Here is a 5,042-nt window from a genome sequence, read left to right on the forward strand (position 1 = left end):
AGGTAGCCAGACTGACTTCATCACCACTTTTTGTATTACCACAAGGCCAGAATGATGGTTATTGAGGTTGCAGAAAGAGGGTAGACACCACAGTGACTTCAGCTAGAGATCTGGTATGCTCCAAAGGGAGCCAAGGCCGTTTATGGGCAACGATGGACAAAGGTCAACATTTCTTTCCCTTCCAAGGCCCAAAAATGGCCAATGCCAGCACCCATGTCAGAAGGGGTTAGTTACCCAGACTGTCTTTCCCACTTGCATTCCCCTCCTCTCCTGCTTGTTCCTCTGCTGTTCTGGGAAAGGTCCAGGAATGGACTCTTCTTTGCTTAATAAAAGGTCTGTTTGTACTTGACCAGTGTTTTTCTTTCTCAGTTGGTCAGTAAATCCAACAGGAGTGAAACAGAATTTTTAAAAGCTTATAGACAAGATGAGTATCTTCCAGTGCAATTTTGGATTCCTTGGGCATTTGTCCAAGGGGTGCGTCTCTGTATTAATGGATTAAAGGCTGATTTTTTTTAGTAAAGGCCACTGAGGACACTTTGAATGTGAGCTGGATGAATAAACTCAAAAAGAATAGAGAAGTCAAAAATGGAGGTTTTCCTGGTGAGCCATAAGAAGGAGAAAAAGTAAACTTGCTGCACAGCTCACTCCTGGAAATGGACATGAAAACGAGGGCCTTAAGTTCACTGTGCTGCCTTTTCCAGATCTTATCCCCCACTATCATCTAGTGATACTGAGGAAGAGTGGCAGGAAACTTCTTTCCATTACATCCGTGGGTGAAAGGACTGGGTAGAGGGAGTGCCCAAGGGTGTTGCAGGCTTGGAAGACATGCTTTGCAACTCTGCCTTCACACACAGTTACCATGCCCTAGGTGCATGTTAAGATTCATCTTTTCTGTTACGTTCAATCAGCAAGGAAATAATGTGTGATCAGCATTTTATCTTAACATGATGTTTGATTTCAAAATGGCGTGTGCTAATTGTGGACCAATCTTTCCTTCCTGTTGAGTTTCTTTCAAGCTAGAGTGATCAGGGTAAGTGGATTCCTTATGATTTTTATCATGTACCAAAGATGGCATCATCAAAATCACAGTTTTACAATGGCAAATGTGGTTTGGTGATGAAGCTAGGGAAAAAATCAGACAGCTTGGTCACCAGGATAAAGAATTTGGGATCACTGGGTGGGTCTCAGGACGGGGCGTCTCATGCCTGGATTCCTGGACGGCCGCCATGGGCACATGGTGAGCCGTGTCCGGGCCTGCTGGTTCCAGAGGCTGCTTCCTTTGGGGTGAGTAGACCGAGGGGGGAGGGCCTCTGGGACCGGGCAGGTCCCGGCACCCAGCCACCGCCCTCATTGGGCGGTGAAGGGGATTTGGGAGGGGCGCGACCTTAGGCCTGGGAATTTAAACCTCCAGCTGCCTCCCGGCAGCTGGTGGGTCTCAGGACGGGGCGTCTCATGCCTGGATTCCGGACGGCCGCCATGGCACATGGTGAGCCGTTCCGGGCCTGCTGGGTTCCAGAGGCTGCTTCCTTTGGGGTGAGTAGACCGAGGGGGAGGCCTCTGGGACCAGGCAGGTCGGCACCCAGCCACCGCCCTCATTGGGCGGTGAAGGGGATTTGGGAGGGGCGCGACCTTAGGCCTGGGAATTTAAAACCTCCAGCTGCCTCCCGCAGCTGGTGGGTCTCAGGACGGGGCGTCTCATGCCTGGATTTCCGGACGGCCGCCATGGGCACATGGTGAGCCGTGTCCGGGCCTGCTGGGTTCCAGAGGCTGCTTCCTTTGGGGTGAGTAGAACGAGGGGGGAGGCCTCTGGGACCAGGCAGGTCCGGCACCCAGCCACCGCCCTCATTGGGCGGTGAAGGGGATTTGGGAGGGGCGCGACCTTAGGCCTGGGAATTTAACCTCCAGCTGCCTCCTGCAGCTGGTGGGTCTCAGGACGGGGCGTCTCATGCCTGGATTCCGGACGGCCGCCATGGGCACATGGTGAGCCGTGTCCGGGCGGCCAGTGCGCCATTGGCGCCAGGCTCCGCCTACTGGCCGCCCGGCTGGGAGCTCTGGGGATTTTGTTCTTTCAGTCGCTGCTTAATTAGCTCCAGGTTGAACTCATTGTGATTCTCGGACCTGAAACAGGCAGTAACTCTTTCTTTGTAAAAGTTGTAATCACTAATAATGCTGGGCACCAAATACCAGTCCATGCAGAAGCCTGGGCTTGGGGCTTGTCCTGCAAAAGTAGCTCCAACGGCTGGCTAATGTGTCAACTGGTGGGGAACAGAGTAGATCTGGTACGAAGGAGCAAACCTTAGCCCACAAGCAAAACTAGAAACCAGGAGGGAGCAAAGGTCATGCCAAGCTAGGCTCTTGTACCTACTGGTCTGCAGGAGCCAGGGACAGAAGCCACAGTGTCTAAGGCAGAGGTCGGGACAGGTGAGGAGCTGTGCTAAGCTGAGTCAGAGCAACCACTGGCATGCGAGTGATCTATCGCTGGGAAACAGACCCGTTGGGGAGCAAAGGGGACAACCCTAGCTGGGCTGAGGTTCCCACAAAGAGGCGCGTGGCCTGGAAGGGGGGCTGCGTTTTGATCTGGATACAGTTGTAGTCTCCCTTGGCACAAGTGTGGACTGGGATTGGATGCACCGAAACCGGGCTGGACCCCGACTCCCCCTGGTGTTCTGGAGGACCAGGGCAGATGTGTGATAGACTAGGCAAGGTCTCAAAACCCCTAAAATTGGGATCACTATTGGTACACTTACAAGCAATGCTGTATGGACCACTGTGGCATCTCAGGCTGTTCTATCAGCCCTGTTGCTACTTGACATATCTGAGAAATGAACTTAAAGTCTGTGGGAAAAAAAAAAGGGTGTGGGATTCAATCATATTGGCAGGGATACAAAAAATTTTACAATGGCCTGAGGAACTCTACTCAGATTTTGTGTTAGAGCTTAAAGATTAAATAGAAAACAAGTACAAGGCTCTGATTTACAAGCTTGATTGCTCAGGCCTATGATAATTCAGATTTCTAAAAAAATTAAACAGCCTCAAAAAGAGGAGGGCAACTTAATGGATTACAGGAGATTGTGTCAAAATGTTGGTAGTATTCAACATAAGACTAGAATTGCTGCCCTAGAGATGCTAGCTGTTAAGAAACAAAGAGAGGGACCCAGCGGCATGGCCCAGCAGCTTAAGTCCTAGCCTTGAATGTGCCAGGATCCCATATGGGCGCCAGTTCTAATCCCAGCAGCTTCCCTTCCCATTCAGCTTGTGTCCTGGGAAAGCAGTCGAGGATGGCCCAAAGCCTTGGGAACCTGCACCTGTGTGGGAGACCTGGAGGAGGAACCTGGCTCCTGGCTCCGGATTGGCACAGCACCGGCCATAGTGCTCATTTGGGGAGTGAACCATCGGATGGAAGAACTTCCTCTCTGTCTCTCCTCCTCTCTGTATATCTGACTTTGTAATAAAAACAAATCTTTAAAGGGCATTACTGTACATTCAGAAATAATTGATGGAGATTATACTGGTAAAACTGCTGTTATTATGACTGTTCCTCTGAATGTACTTTTTTTTTTTTTTGGATATGTACTTTTAAAAGGGAAGATAAGAATGCATTGCTTCTTTTATTACCTTATGTTCCTCAAAAAGAAAAACATAATCAACATCAGGGAGGATTTGGCAGCATAGATGCCGTCATTGCCCTCAGCACAATGCTTTGTGAGTCTGAAAATCCTCTGCTTGAATTGGTAATACAAGGAAAGACTTTTAATGGGTTACTTGATATTGGAGAAAGGGAATGGCCTGAAAAATGGCTTCTGCAGGAGGCAACTGTAGGATTAATTGGATTGGGAGGAAAAAACCCATTTTCAAGTATGGCTCAGCAGTTGTAAACTGATTTGTGTAGGACCTGATGGCATACAGGTGGTGTTCCAGCCTCTAATTACTTTACTACAGTTCCCATTTATTCATGGAGACAAAATTTTCTTACAACAAACAAATGTACATCTTTATTTACTCCCTCTCAAAATTATTTGCCCATGGCAAGAAATATCATGACTAAATGGGAGTATGAAAGCAGAAAAGGCTTAGGAAAATGTCACCAAGGAACCACTGAGGCACTTAATCCTTCTGCTAACCCACATCCCCAGGGTCTGGGTTTTTCATAGGGGCTGTTGAGACAATTCAGCCTGTTAAAATACACTGGATGTCCGATACGGCCACGGACTTCTCAATGGCCCCTAAATAAACTACAGGCTCTTAGGGATTTAGTATAAGAACATTTAGAAAAGGGGCACAGAGAAATGTCTTTCTCTCCCTGTGTTTGTTATTAAAAAGAAGTCAGGGAAGTGGAGACTTAATTGATTTATGAAATGTAAATGCCACTATGGATACTATGAGACCATTGCAGCCTGGTCACCCATTTCCTACAGCATTTCCTAGAGACTGGGAACTTATAGTACTAGATCTCAAAGGCTGTTTCTATAGTATTTTTATCTATGAAACCTATAAGCCCAGATTTGTCCTTTCAGTTCTGGCATCTAAAAAGGAACCTCTCCAATGATGTTAAGGCAGAGTGCTCCCCCAGAGGATAACTAACTCACACACAATGTGTCAATACTTCGTTGTGAGGGCTATAGATCCTCTTCACAAAATTTTGCAAATGTTTATCTTAATCATTATATGGATGATATTTTACTTTCTGCCACCTCTGTTGACATGCTGTAACAAGTCTATACTATGCTCCAAGAAAATGTGCAGTAGCATCAGCTTATCACACCTGAGAAAGTATGAAGAACAGATGCAGTTGATTATTTAGAATATTTGGAAGGGAGACAAATTATTAGATCCCCAAAGATCCCAATTAGAAGGTCTACATTAAAAACTTTGAATAATGGGCCCAGCAAGGTGGCCTAGCAGCTAGAGTCCTCACCTTGAACATGCCAGGATCCCATATGGGCGCTGGTTCTAATCCCAGCAGCTCTGTTTCCCATCCAGTTCCTTGCCTGTGAACTGGGAAAAGCAGTCGAGGATGGCCCAAAGCCTTGGGACCCTACACC

The sequence above is a fragment of the Ochotona curzoniae genome, unplaced genomic scaffold (genome assembly GCF_017591425.1).
Source record: "Ochotona curzoniae isolate NIBS_2020 unplaced genomic scaffold, NIBS_Ocur_1.0 contig_676, whole genome shotgun sequence".
In the NCBI taxonomy this organism is placed as follows: domain Eukaryota; kingdom Metazoa; phylum Chordata; class Mammalia; order Lagomorpha; family Ochotonidae; genus Ochotona; species Ochotona curzoniae.